Source organism: Triturus cristatus, chromosome 9, assembly GCF_964204655.1.
Source record: "Triturus cristatus chromosome 9, aTriCri1.1, whole genome shotgun sequence".
In the NCBI taxonomy this organism is placed as follows: Eukaryota; Metazoa; Chordata; class Amphibia; order Caudata; family Salamandridae; genus Triturus; species Triturus cristatus.
Genome location: NC_140592.1, coordinates 548998914 through 549014326, shown reverse-complemented (window position 1 = coordinate 549014326; position 15413 = coordinate 548998914). Strand labels below are relative to the sequence as shown.

Below are 15413 nucleotides of genomic sequence, written 5' to 3'. Positions count from 1 at the left end.
GCCCATCATACCAGGATCATTTGCATCAATTCTGCTAATTTTACAGGTAACAAGGATAGAAACAAAAATCACCAGCCCACCCTTAGGTCTGCCTCTTAGTGATGGTGTGGCCGGAACATAGTAGGCCTTGTACCCTTCTAGAAAAAGATCACATTCAACCAGCCAAGTCTCTTGTAGGCAGATAACTTTAAATTGCTAAATGTAGTTGACCCAATTTGTATCTATCATTTTTGCAGCCAAACCTGCAATGTTCCACTAGACAACATTGCTACCATAGTTTTTATCCTGTGAGTTCAGACTAGACACCAGTTCATCTGAAATTGAGATACCCTGACCCACAGGAATCTCATGTCAGTCGCACAGGTCCAGGCCAGATAGAAGATCGTACCTGTTCAATGTGTTGATGTTAAACCCAGGATTAGGTTTGACCGAAAAATTAGGTCTATTCTGTGTATTGATGACATTTCCCAGTCCGCTCCGATTAACAATATTATACTGGAGGTGGGTATCCATGACCTGGGTCTGAGTTTTAGCCACTGAACTAAACAGCCTTTGTTGGGGGGAGTTACGACAAAGATGGGCATAAAAGTACCCCAAAGATCGAACACATATACTGCTCTCATTGTATATCAGTGACGAAGCTCTTAAAAGAGCAGTGGCCACATGTTGGGGATATTTAAAGTTCTCAACAATGCAGTCTCCGCTTCCCATTTTTTTCGATGGGCCCACCCAGTTCACCCGCCTGACTGCCAGAATCTGATCAGAATATGCGATTGGGAAGCCACAGTTTTTGTTAAGCCATGACACTGTTTTATTTTTAAGTGAGGCATGAGACTCGTCATAGGGTGAGGCAGAATGAGTGCCTCAGGGTGGAACATTAGTTAAAACTACCACGAATGGCGCACAGTCAGGCGGTAGGTTAAGATAACGTTTACTTCTGTGCGACCTACTATCTGTTCCCTGTATTAATACAGGGTCAGATTGAATCTGTGGATCCATTATAACTCGGGTGGCTGGTGTGGTTGCTAATGAAGGTGCCATACTCGTAGTGGTAGGTACTGCCGTCATATTGATGGGATTTGACTGAGTTATTCCCCACACCAACCCTGCCTGTCTGCCTTCCCCAGGTTTATCCCTTAAACCAGTCACTGCAGCCTGGTACGAAGATACCAGGCCGCCCAGCCTGGACACCTCAGCTGTTAGAGTGTCAATCTTAATGGTTAAAGGTCTGTTAGCCTCCTCTACCTTAGATTCTAATTTAGACTCAAGATTTTTTATAATGGCAACCAGTTGTGCAATATTAGCATTAAGGTTATTCACCTTGTTTCCAGTAAACACAAAGGGATTGTTAAGTGGCACATTAACATCAACAGCGTCTACAACAGTAGGTTTTTTCTTCTGTTTCCCACCCCCTTTTATCTGTGTCCGCCTATAAGTGCGTACCGGCCTTATAGCTGGCGGAACTTCTTCCAAATCCTCACTGGATATATCTTGGTGTTCTATATGGACCTCAGCCCTTACCACAGTCGGCACGACCGGGTTATCTCCGGCAGCACCATTGGCACTGGCCTCTCCCTCAGTGACCATCGCTGTCAGAGGCAGCGTCTCAACCAGTGCTGTTGCAGGGGGCCCTTTCCCTAGAGATGCCCTACGTTCACTGTTAATCAAAGTGACTTTTTTTACCATGTAGTTGTCAATAGTACTATGGCCAGTTGCAGTTTTGTCATTTTTTGCCTTAGACATCCTGAATAAGAACAATACGTGTTAGAGTTGCAATGCGACTATACACAAATAATAAAAACAAAATTGAAGTCTCACTTGTTACTGTAAAAGAGAGAAATCAGTTCACAGGACCAGGGTCTTGGGCCCAGCCCAGTCTCTTCAGGCCTCTGAGGGCCACAGAGGGCTCGCCCTTGGCCCGGGCTTCACCCGGGGCGTCCCGCGCAGCGGGCCTCTGCATGACTTTATGGGCGCCTCCTGGCGCTGACACAGCGTCTGATAAGCGTGCCGCCGCTCGGGCTGCCGGGAATTGTAGTCCCGGGGCGGCGACGTGGAAGATTAGGCTTGCTGGCACCCTTTGACTTTTGGCGGTGGCGGTAACGGTGTGGACCAAGTCTCCACAGGTAAGTTTCCTCTTCTCCACAATAGTATAATTATACTCCTGCAATCGCAACCCCAACCTCTGAATGCGAGTGAACATCTTGGCTTTAGGATTGCCCAAAATGATGAGCAATGAATGGTGATAGTTGACAACTGTGAAATACTTTCTATATAGGAACAAATGCAAATGTTCACGAGCCCACACCACAGCGAGGCTCTCTTTTTCAGGTTGCGAATAGGCACTTTCCGTCGATGACAAACTTCGGCTAGCATAAGCAACGATGTGCCTTGGGGTATTGGGATGTCCAGTGTGCTGGGCAAGGATGTTACCAACTCCGCAATGCTTACATCAACAACAACCTTTGTCTGTAATTACGGATCGAAGTATGCCATTTCAGGTGCATTCTCAATTTCGTGCTTTATTTTCTTGAAGCTCTGCTCACATTCCCTTGACCATCGAAATGGGACATTTCTCAATCGGGCACACACAGTGGCAAAGTCATGTATATACCTTGAAAAGTAACTGGCCATACCAAAGAAGGATAGCAGCATAGTAACTTCTTGTGGGGAAGAAGTGGATGACAAGACCTGTACTTTATTTGGATCTTGAGTCATTTCCCCAACAGAAATGGTATGACCAAAGTACTTGAGTTTGTATTGATGAAACTCTCACTTTGCTGCATTTAAAGTGAGACCTGCATTGGCAAGTACACAAAACACTTGTGCAAGAGCTTTATCATGTTCCTTTCGTGTGGCTCCAAAAACAAGTATGTCATCTTTTAATTGAAAGCATTTGTAACTGGTTGTATAAATCAATGAATGATATCCTGAAAGTTCTGCAGCCGATGACACTCCAAAATGTAGCCTTTTGTATCTAAACAAACTAACATGAGTCGAAAAGGTAGTAATGTACCTTTTGCGCTGGTGATATTCTCTGTTCAAATAAAGGTAAGAAAAGACTTTGGCTCACTGCAGCTGGTAATCATTTCAGCAATGTGCAGACCTGGATGTCGTTCTCTTTTAATCACATCTGCAAGTATTTAAGCGCAGATGTGCGTGCCTCCTCCACTGTCCTTTTTCGGCACTACCACTATGGGTGATATCCATGGTGTCTGACCAGTGTATCACTCATTGATGTCATGCTTTAAGAGTATGTCAAGTTCTTTCTCAACAACCTCTTGTAAATGAAATGCAATTCGATGATGTCTTACTGCAATAAATAGATGTCCTCATTTATGTGAAGTTGCACTTTCATGGTTTTATGTCCACCAAGATGGAAACTGATTCACTATCTCATGATAGGCATTGACATTGTAGTTTACAGAATCAGCTACATGTGAGCAGCAATACTGAAAGTGAGTAAACATGCGCTCGATGAAGTGCATAGCAAGACATGAATTAGCACTTGTACTTTCTTATTTTTACACTTCACAGTTGCTATGAATAAACTTTGAGTGGTGTCAAAGCTGCCCACCTATACACATAGTTTTTCGATTGAGTTAAGCGGGGCACTGGAGACAGTTCATTGTACTTTTTCACAGGTATTGCTTTGGGATGTGCCACTGCCTGTGATAAGTTATGGAGCACCCATTCACATTCAGGGTGATCTTGGGACAGTGTCCAAATGATTTTCGCACTTTCACTTATCGACCTAGCTTCGACCTGCATTCTTCTGTGCAAGAAGCTAATCCTACATACGTATGTTGTCCAGCTGTCAACATAGGCATCGCACACCCATCCTTCTCACTGTCGATTGACAATGACAAACTCAGACGAAGAATTTGCTGACAATCCACATCATTCAGTTTCTACTTGCCTCAAATTATGTTGCCACTTAGCCTTGTGGGCGTGTGTAGATCGTCATGCCTGGAACTTTCTGGCATCCATTTTATTTTCTCTACATGACACACTTGTTCTTGCCTCCATTTATTTTTCTTGACGTGACTCACTTGATCTTTCCCTCGCTTTGTAGACTGTTATAAAATAGTTCTCTTTCCTGCAGCCTTTTTATACCTGTCCAATGGCAGACCATTTACCTTCATGTGGGAAAAAAATCTGCATCGAAAAACACAACTTCTTTTTCTTTTGGAACATTATTTTATTACCTTCTACTTTGTATTTCGACTTACTTTTTACACTCATCGCTGATTCATTCTGGGCCGTTCCGGGCTCCATGTTAGCTGCTTGTCTTGTCTGCTCTTTCTTCCACTCAGGCAGCCATGTGTATGCGTTCCAAGCTGACTGTTTCTTTCAGCATTGGTCGTCTGGAAGAATTGGGAAGGCAACCATCTATTACCCTGAGATGCATGGCCCGCCATCGTTGAACTCATTGAACTTGCAGTGTTTTATGAGTGAATTGTCTTTCTACAAACTCATTTATCGTCTCACCAGCTCAATGCCTTTTTTGACTTAAAATGTCCCTTTCATAGTCAACATTCGCCAGTGGATTGAACTTGGTGTTTAGCACCTCTTTGATTTGACGATACATCACTTCATCACCTTGTGGTATTTTCTTAATAATTTCTTTTACTCCGTTTCCTACCAAATTCTTTAGCTATTTAATGATCTTTCTTTAATTAGCTTCTTGTTGAAGGTTTCGATCCAGTCAGTCCATTTTTCACCAAAATTCTGCTTTTTGGTGGTATCGAAGGGAGGCAAAAGTTTTAAGAAGACAGCTGCATTACAACCAGTTATGGCCCTTACTGACAAGCGTATGTGCTGTTCAGATGGACTTGCACCATTCATACCATCTGCAATTCCTTGCGATTTGCTCGTTTCAGGTTCGTTAATACCAAACTGTACTTGTGGGGCTTCTTTTCGCCTTGCCATCGGAGCCGTTCACTGTCTGAAGGACTTTAGAGTTGTACGGAATGCCCCCGAAACTGTCTGTGGTGTCCGCTTCGGTTATCACTGGCTCTGAATTCACAACCCCGGGCCAAATGCTGTGGTGTGATGACTCTTTGTGGTAAGTGTAAATGTATGCTCTATATCTGGTTATTGCCACCTCTTATGCTTCTCTGCTTTTATCTACTTTGCTCACAGCGTTCACTTGCACCTGGCTGTCACCTCTCGTGGCACCCTTCATACCTGGTTGTCGTTGCCTTTACCCTTAGCGGTATCGTACTGTATGAATGACATCTCTTTTACGTGTGTGGTGCAGTACCTCTTGTCTCGACTTATCAGCACATTTCTAGCCAACGACAAGCTAACCTTCTGTAAGGCCTTCACCTTCTTCACAGGTCTTGCACTGGCTGGAGTGGCACTTTCACTCCACATGCGCCAACTGTCTACTTTCACTTCGATTGAGGCACACGTGGCACACACATTATGAATTCTATCCCCCACACTCATGCACTTGCATCACTATTCTGCGGAGTCTGTCAGGAACCAAAAGGGTCCTGTCATCTTTAACTCACAAGATACTACACTCCCCCCTTCCCCCAATTGTACTGCCCAACCTGATTGGCTAGTAAATAGGTTTGTAAACTTAGTGAATGCTATAAGATGGGCCATAGTGTCATAGAGGGCGTCATCTAATGAGTCTATGGGGTTAAGACGCGTTCAAAGGAATGAGAAGAGTTGCTTCATTTGAATGAAACAATGGGGTCTGGAACAATTGTGGTCTAGATAAGAAACATTGATTTACAAAGACAAGGGTACATGATTGAGAAAGGTAAAATGAATAAATTTGAGAGAATGGGATTGGGTGAGTTTCAAGCATCTGGTTGTTATATAATGGATTATCTCAATACTCTGAAAGACTTGTAGTGAAGGAAGTAGGAGGAAATATGTGACTCTAAAGTATGGGCAACAGTGGAATGCTGAATGGCTAGGTAACGTGAAAGAGATGTGCAAAGAAAACTTATTTAAATATAGATAGACACTTGAGTATTTTGGTATGGGCACTGCCACTGGGTTTAAGGGTTTGATGTTAACACTTCATAAGTTATTGTTGTAGTGTTATTCTATTTTTACATTTTTGTTTTAATTTAAAAGGGGAAGTCTCTGAGTGGATGTGATGTCCGAGGTGTTCTTGTTATATGGATATGGGCTCTTATGTATCAATGTATTTCCTTATGAACACAGAATAGGTAAAACCCTTTGATAGATCAGGCCCATAATTCTTATTTGTTGCCATTCATTTATAATCTTGTGCGTTCGTTTTTTAGGTCGAGCCTAGACAGCGCTTACGCTGTCTCTTCGAGACTTCTTGTATTCAGATTTGTTAGGTTTAACTCCGCCTTTGCTTTCTATTTGTTACTTTGATTGCTCTTCAAAATATCTTGGTTTCTACTGGTTCGTTGCCCCTCCTTTCTCTATTTAGTTACTGTCTATGCAGCATGGCCTAACTACACAGTAGCCTTCCTCTGGAGAGCTTATATGTCAGTTCTGGCACTTCCTTTATTTTACTTTCCTTCTCCTGTTACTGAATGCAGCTCTATGCTGCTTCCTCCCTCCCCCAGGCGATTATCACGTGTGGAAATTCAGAGCAGGCACTTTCCGGGCTTTTTATTTCCCGGCCCCTCCCTCTCAGTTACCACCTTAGCCTCTTGCCGGCAACATGGCCTCTATGCCAGTGCTCAATGCCTCTTTGTTCTGCACCAACGCCATCTAATGAATGTTGGACCCCCACAGTTTCACTAAAACTCATTCCGCAAAGAAGCATCACATTAATAACACTGCTCAGGTAAAAACAATTAACATGTCGATAGTTGCCCGTGCCCAGAGGCCGAGTGCTGAGCTCTATCTGTAGCTGTGTGTGCTCCCTCACGAGCGCCCGCCTGACGTCACCTAATTCTGTCCTTCAGTTCAAGCCTGCAGCATGCATTCGCCTTGTCGTTTGGAAACCTTTTTTTAGGTCTCGCCTGAGCAGCGCATGCGCTGCCCAGAGAGACATTTAGTATACGGGTTTCCAAAGTGCTACCAGACCTCGCTGGCCTAACGCTTGCGTTCACGCGAGCGTGCCCGTGCGCAGCCGCCAATCACTGCTGCACGCGCACCACTCGCGTGCTTACCACACAGCGCGTCCCGTCCTCGCAATCACTTTCGCTTTGCTCACGATTACTTTCGCTTTCACGGCCGCGCGGCCGTTACTTTTACAGCCGCGCGGCCAATGCTTGTTCAGATTTCTGATCTGCACGGTACTACTCATGGCTTGTATTCGGAAGCGTTCTATGCCACACATCTTAATCCGCACCATCTGTGAGAGCATGGCATGGTGTTCTGAGATAGTTGTCGGACGATCCGGTCCGAGCTCGATTGCTCCCGTCTGGCCGAGCCTCAAGTGTCCACTGAATGGTAACAAAGACTGTAGAGTGTTGTTGGTACTGCAGTGAGAGCATGCTTCCTCAGTCCAGGTAAGCCGGAGAGAGATCATTTTGTTTGTTGTTTGCTGTGATTTATTGTGCACATGGGTTTTTTGTCTTTTTTAAGGCTCGTGTTGCTGGTATTTTTGTTTCAGTTTTGGGGTGCTTTTCCCTGCTGCTGTATGCTTGGGAAGTGTGTGCGCCGTTGCAAATGTCAGCTGTATTCTAATGAAGCCAGGGCATTGTTTGTTCCTGAAGGGGCTGGCACATTCCAGGGCTCTACGGTTATTATGAGGTGCAGTGTGGGTGGCAACATTTGGTGTCTGTCTCTTGGGGCAAGGACTGCCATTGTGCAAGGTCTGGATTGGCAAGTTTCTCCAGCAAATAAGAGCTTACCATGTCTCTGAATTCCCTTTAACAAAAAGATTATTTTTCCATTCTGTGATTCCTTGTATCAGCACGTGCATGGCAAGATATGATGCAGAGCTGCTTGCTGTGCTCTGTATGCATGAGAGAACTTATGCACGCTCAAGCATGAATAGCTAATTTAAAAAATATATTTTTGCATGTTTCTGTGTTCATCATTCCAAGGGACAAGGCTTGTTTTCTTTTGACTCGGCCTGACTTAATGTCTCGAAGTGGACTTGTGGAATGGCATGTCTGTCAATGCAAATGTGGTGTCAAAGTGCTCATATGTATTCACTACAAACACTCCTGGGATTCAGAGTCTAGAGTGGGCCGCCTGATCACCCTTTTATTTTGCACCGCAGTAACTGCCATGGGGCTAGTCAAGTTCATGGAAATTCGATGGAAGCCATTAAAGAAAGATATAGATCTTTTTCTGATGTAAATGAGGTGGCTTCGTTCATAATTCACAAGCAAAGAACATAAATCAAGTAGAGAATGGAGGGAGAAGTAGTGAGGCTTTATATTGTAATAGAACACCGGTTGAATTCTTATTCCTTGCTCTGGTTATAATTTGTAGACATATCATTATAGCTGACCGCCTGTGCCTGAACTTAACTTCTATCCTTAATCTGTGCATATATGCTGGGGTGGCTCTCCAAGTACCTGTTTGGAAAAGACCTCCTGTGGGCTTACCAAGAACTTACACTGGCTTTTAGCCCACCCATTGGTTACCCTTGGTTGGCTTTAATTTCATTTGCCTTTGCATATTTCTTTTTTGATGGCTTTTTTTATCCATCTTGTGTTTGTCTGTTCCCTGGAACGTTAATTCTTTACCATTTTCTTGATTTGACTGAATTGTGTTGTTGACAGCTCACTTTTAGGGCACTACTTGTTTCTTTTTGATTTGTTTTGATTAGCCACTGCATTGAGAGTGCATGTGTTTTCCACCTCTCTCCCTCATGTGCTCTCCAGAAATGCCCAAACCCAGTGCTCAATGTTTCTTCCTTGTGTAATTTTTACCCTGCAATCTGTGTTCTTCTCTCATTTGTGTGCTTCTCTTCGCTCTCCCCATGTTGCAGTCACCCTTGTGTGCTGCTTGCTCTCTTGTGTTCCTCACCATAACAGGCTATGTCCTTAACTGTATTGCGTCCTTTCCCCCTAAGATGCCATCTCCCTCAGTCACTCATGTTGCTCTTCCTTCCACTCCTGTGCTGCTTTCTCCCTTGTGCACTGCCTTTCCCCACCTTCCTCCACCTGCGCCTCCTTTGCCCACCCCCAACAGCCGCTGTCCTCCTTTTGGTTTTTTTCAGTTTATGCTTTCTTGTTAAAAATCATTTTTTATCTACTGAGCCTGCAAGATAAGCAAGGGTGCTGGACATGATTTCTTTGTAAATAATGCAGGTGGTTTTGAACATGGCGCTTTCCAGCAAGGGGAGCCTATGAAATTCCATAAGGATTGGGGTGATATGATCCTATTTCTGCAGGCCCTGAATTAGCCGTGGTGGGTTGTGAAGGGTGCCAGTGTGGAAGCCCAAGAGTCTGTGGAGCAGGGTGGTGTCACCATTCAGATGCAAGTGTATGATGGCTTGAACAGCAGTTCTTAAGTCGCATGCTGAAAGAAACTGTTTCAGTTTCTTTAGAAGAGAGATGCTGGTACTAGGCTGTTTTTTGGTGATGTCTTCCTTGAGGTTCTGAGGTTGGTGTCCAGGGTGAATTCAAATAACTTGGCATTCAATGTGAGGTGGGGATCAAAGCCGCCGCCAGGTTTGTACTGTTTCTTGTTGTTTGTTCTTAGCAAAAACACAGGGATTTTGTCTTCCTTGGGTTGAGCTTCGAGTAGGCTTTGGATATCCAGGTCTGGATGATGTGCAGGCAGAGTTTGAGGTTTCTGAAATCTGAAGCCGAGGAGCTTTTCAAGTAGAGTTGTGTACCACTGGCATATTGATGAATATTTATGCAGTTATCTGTGAGTAGAGATCCAAGCGACTCCAAGTCAATGTTGAAGATGACAGGGGACGGTATAGAACAGTTGGGGTAATCGTGCATTAATCATTAAACTGGTAATCGTGCATTAACATGATCTTGGTCATAAACATGGACTGCTTTTTAGGTCTCGCCTGCGTAGGCTGCGCGCATGCACAGTCTCGCTGGCGAGATTTAATGAGATGTGGGTATTTCTGTAAGGGGCATTAAGCCCCGCCCCTCTTTTCCATTGGCTGGCATCACCCTTTATGCTAAACGGCGGCCAGCCATTGGAAAAGAGGTGTCAGTGACGTATTTGCTTGGCTTTTCGAGCCGTCCCATTTGGACGGACTTGCTTGCTTTGCGTTGGTCGCAAAAGTTTTCTTATCTTTATGGGGCCAAACACATGGCCCCATAAAGACAAGAAATCTTTTGGCAGGCGAGGCCGGCAGGAAAAGCCAAGCAAATATGTCATGGGTGGGGGAGATGCGGGGGGTTTGCTGGGGCCGGGTTTGCGGCACAAGGGGGGGGGGATCAGTGTGCGTGCAGCGCTGACCTTTGGGAGCTGAGGCAAGCAGCTGGAGTGACAGGCCCGGGAAGAGAGGGTGAGAGCGGGGGGCTTCCCTCCTGAAGACGGCGCGGGGCTGACCTGTGGAGGGCGCTCGGACGGGGATCTCTGGGAGCTGGACAGGGCCCGGCTGACCGAGGGAGACCGGGGACCTTCACTCCTGCAAACGATGCAGCGCTCAGTGAGGGGCCCTGGGAGCTGGCAGAGAGAGGTGAGATCGGGGACTTTCACTCCGGTCAGGAGGACATTGAGGCCCATCATCAGGGAGCCTGGGCCGGATGTCCTCTGCGGCCTTCCGCGCGCATATTAAAGGGTTCATCATGTGGAAGAAAGGATGCGCCGCCATCCTTTCCAAACTACTAAATGCTGCAAAACGGACCCGGAGAGCGGAGCCTGGAAGCAGCAGGTAGCGAGGGGGCCCTGGACACCGGTGCACTGCGCCCCTTTCACTGCTGTTGGCTTAGTACACACAGCATCTTGAGGGTTCAAAGGTCCCAGTGTCGGAGCTAGGTCCGAGAGATGGGGGAAGGGTCTGGGCGAGCCTCCATCGGACCCAAGTCTCGAGATTGAGAGGCCCACAGTGAATAAATACCTCCTCGCCCATCCGAGCTGCGAGGCCTACTGAAACGATACCGCTGAAAAGGTGAGCGTTAAAACAGCGAGGCGGTGTGGCAGTGCAGAAAGCGGGTCACGAGTCATTTTAACACCAGGTACCCATGACCGGTTGAGGAGTTAATATTTCAGACGCACGTTCTCTTCTTTCTAAGTACATTAGGGGGGGTTAAGTAAACCAGATACCAGCAAAGTCACGAGAAGCCACATGCCGCTCAGTGTCAAGTTAAGCTCCGATATAAAGTTGGCTTTAGGCCCTTTACAGGACAGGTAAGAGTCCATCTGACAGCCGTGGTGTTCAATCCCCCGGTGCACTCGCATTTACGCGAGTTTAAGCTATTGGCATTGTAAATGACGATGCCTTTTATTTATGTTTTAAAAACGAAACCACAAATAAAAGGCATTGTTATTTGCATTGTAAATGCTTGTTTAATTAGCTTGCCAAGGAGTAGTAGGTGAGAAAGGGGCGGTAGTTGGGAGGCATAAGGGTCTAGTGTAGTTTTCTTTAGGAGTGGGAGTATCTGGCCTGTAATTAGAGCTTTTGGGAAGATAACTTGAGTGATGGAGGCATTGACAATGGTGGGTGGAGGTGAGAGGGCATCTCCAGAGGTTCTTGATGAAGAGACGCAAGTAAAACATCATCTTCATAAGACTGAGGAAGTGCATTATGTCGGCAAGATCTGCAAGACCTGCAAGACAGACGGCTTTGAAGGATGTCCATTGCAGTATTCTTCAGGAAGGAGTAGGCGTAAGGGGTGAAGCAGGTTTGGCGTTGTTGATGTGCTGTCAGATCCTCTGTATTTTTCACTGAAGTAGAGGTTGATGACGTACTATTCTATGTAATGAGGAATGGGTAGGTCCGGCAGGGGGTTGATGCAGTGCTTGCTTTGAAAATCGTTCTGCTTTTGTTGGTGACTCCATTGATCATGTTGGTATACGTCTTTGCTTTGGCTGATGTGACGAGCTATATGTGTGTTGCGTGCAGGAACTTCGGCATCATGATGTCCTTGGGAGTTTCACTGCAGGGACTGTAGTGAAACCGGATAAGCTGTATGCAAACATCTGGAAAGTGGAGACACATGTTAGCACAATATAGAGCATCACTGGTCAATAGCATATCAGATCCCTGGGTTTGTATTCTAAAGAAGAGGAGGGCGCGGTAGTGAATAATGCTCTTATGTAATAAAATGCTGGTTAGCCATGCTGAGTGACTAGGAAAACCCACAAGAGTGGCTATTTGGGGAAACACCGTTATTCCCAGTGGTTGATGCTTCATAACTCAAGGACGTCCTGGTCCAGAATTACATCACTCAAACAGTTCTCCAACCTACTGTTGTCAAGTGTCTTTACATTGGAATAAGGTATATGAAGGAGGGGGAGAGCTACTACTGTTATTGGGCTCAGAAAGACTCAACCAGACACTAAATTGTTAGCAAGGTCATGGAGAAAGTAAATGTTTTCTATGACCGGTCCTAAATCTTATTTTTCCCAGTGTGGGCAGTTGCACAAAAAAGAGAAGGCGAGAGTGGAACAAGTGAAAAGCATTTCTCGCTCTAAGCTTTAGTGTGGGGGTTTGGGCTCTCCACCAAACCTAGAGTAATCAGATGTCACAAACAATATTTTATTCTGGAAAAAGAGCAGACTAACTCTCTACTGAAAGCAATGAAGCAAAAGAGAGGGATCCTTGGGGTTGGGCAAATTATCCATTTTTAATTCATATAGAATTATTAGCATTGAGTAAGGTTACATTAGAGCAAAGTTTGGGCTGTGATGTTGTTTACAGGCTTGGAGAATCCTGATCGGTTGGAAGGATATTATATAAAAAATGGAGTCGGGTGTTTCCTTTGTTTGACTTGGACAACAATTCCAAGGTTGTGATATCACTTTTTAGTTAATTACAGGCAAGCACAAGTGTTTCTTGGGTATGCCATATATTGGAGAATTGTATACACTAAAAGGTTAATAAAGCTCTGTTCTTAAAAAAAGCTGCAAGATAAGAAGTCACTCTTAAGTTCTGCCTCCAAAACAGTGAAGTACACAGTGGGTGTCTTCTGGGAAAAAAACAGGAATTACGAGTATGATGCTCCTGCATAATAACATGTCCTGGTTCATTACTCATGTGGACCTCATATTCCTTGTTCATTGCTTCCAGAATATTGAGTTGATTGATGGAGATATTTACACAACTAAATTATTGCTTGCTGTTCCTTGGTTAATCAGATGGTGGCATGATGGTGCAAAGTGCAGTTTTAATTTCTTTCTGAGGGCTCGCTGGTTTACCCCAATGCAGATGTGGAGAACAAATCGGGTCCCTAGTCTGTCCGTTAGCTTTGAAAATGCTGCAAATTTTGTTGTGTTATAGTTTGCTCTGGACAGGTACACTGAAGTGATCTTTCAGGATCGAAGTGTGTTTATTTTGTGGTTGGAGTCTGTAGGCCTATCGTTATTCGCTACCTGCAGCCTACTAGTTCCTACTGGATCTATGGAGTTGAGCATGTTTGTTGTGGTTTGCGGATTACAGAGGGGCTGTGCTTTTCTGCCTACCGTACCAGATTACCTTCCGTATGTTTGGCTATGACACCAAAATCTACTTCTGGCTGGAAAATGTGCTTAGATCTTGTATTTCACTGGAAGAAAGAGATCTTACACTGTATGACTACAGCGAGGACTAAGATTCAGGTGGTGGGGTGAGCAGAGCTACCCTGGCTGCGCTTTGAATGTTCTCCACCTTCAGAACGCTATATTGCTATTTTTAAAAGTAAAGAACTTGGGAAATCTTTTTTTGTTTCAGGGATCTTCTTCTTCCTAAGAAAACAAGCATTGGCATAGCCAATAGGTCTCGCCTTTGGGACCTTATAAGTGTTTAGCCATGCAACACTTGATGTTGTTGCACCAAGGATATTGTGCTGGATAACTTCAGCACAATATCCTTGGTGCAACAACATTAACTGTTGCATGGCTAAACACTTATAAGGTACAAGATTTAGGCATGCAACAGGTGTTGTTGTTGCACCAAGGATATTGTGCTGCAAAACTAAATACGTATAAGGTCCCAAAAGCGAGACCTAATGGCTATGCTAGCTTGTTGTGTTTAGGAGGGGAAAAAAAACAATTTCATTTTCAACCCGCCCACTATTTACCATTCTAATTCGGCAGCCTTGTAGACTTAAAATCTTTTTAATCTGACGCATGGACTAAGGTAAATGCAGATTATTTTATTTTAATGGGTCTCTCCACTGCTCAAACTTTGATTTGAGATAGTATTTCTAATTTTTCCGCATTTTTGTATTGCGTGACCTCGACCCGATCGTATTTTCCCAGAACCACATGATTTTAATGAGCTTAGGCCAGACTCAAAGCCAGTTCCGAAGTAAGCAGCCCCCGTTACTTAATAGTTTAACCCGTAGGATCAGGAAAGTGTTGCAATTGTATTTTTTTCTGCTGGATATGTGATGTTCAAAAGCTCACATGCAAGTGCTACTTGTGGAATAATCCATTTTCCACGAGTCAGTTGGAATTCCCACCAGGAGAAGCTGGCGGTATGTGTACTGCTACAATTTATTTTTACAAGTTGGAAGACATTTTCCACGTGACATCATTTTAAATTAACGTTTTAATGAATATAAACACGATATGTCTGACCAAATCTAATTAATGAATGCTTCTAGAGTCAAGATAACATTCCCCTACAGCTTGTAGTGGCGTTTCATCACGATTACATCTTTTCAAATTTTTTATGGTTTGTGCAAAAAGGTTTTCAGTGGAGATAAGCACAGATTTGCAGTGTAACTTTTCGGGTCTGCTCCAGTGACACGTAACACACAAGAACTACGGCGATGTTTCTGCAGCACTCGAGTGACATGCCTATCATATCCATGTTCCATTTGTAATTCCTTTTCCAAATCCCCAGACTACCACAGCGCCTCATATTTTCACTACTTAGGTAAAGGTTGGCAAACATGTCACAAGAATGTTGTCCAGCCAGGGCGGGCAATAGTTACAGAGAACAGTATACACAATGCTTAATTTGAAAAAATTGCAAGGGCTCTCGTCAGGAGACCACTGCAGCTTGCACCAAACATTGTCCCTGCCATGCTGACAATGATAGTAACAACACAATTACTAACTATCTCACTCCCTACAATTGTGACATTTTGGACTCCTTCAGGCCCCAAAGCTAGAACAATGCCTTGTGTGGCAGGTAATAGTCATTTTTAATGTATATTAAATTATTAATTGGCTGTTGTTGTGGTCATCTCTAAATTAGTCGGACAACGCCACTACAGCATCACTGCATCAGCGCAGCACCAGTACAGCATCACTCAGCACCACCACAGCATCACTCATCACCACCTCAGCATCAGCACAGTACCATCTCGGCATCAGCCCAGCACCACATCCGCATCAGTGCACCACTACCAGTGGAGACCCACCTCAGCACCAACACAGCACCGTTT

General features: G+C 44.6%; 1 protein-coding gene across 6 annotated transcripts in view; it reads left to right on the top strand.

The window, feature by feature from the left end:
* SCYL1 (SCY1 like pseudokinase 1) overlaps window positions 1-15413 on the top strand; it is a 1795032-nt gene that overhangs the window by 1120465 nt on the left and 659154 nt on the right. The window lies entirely within an intron of this gene.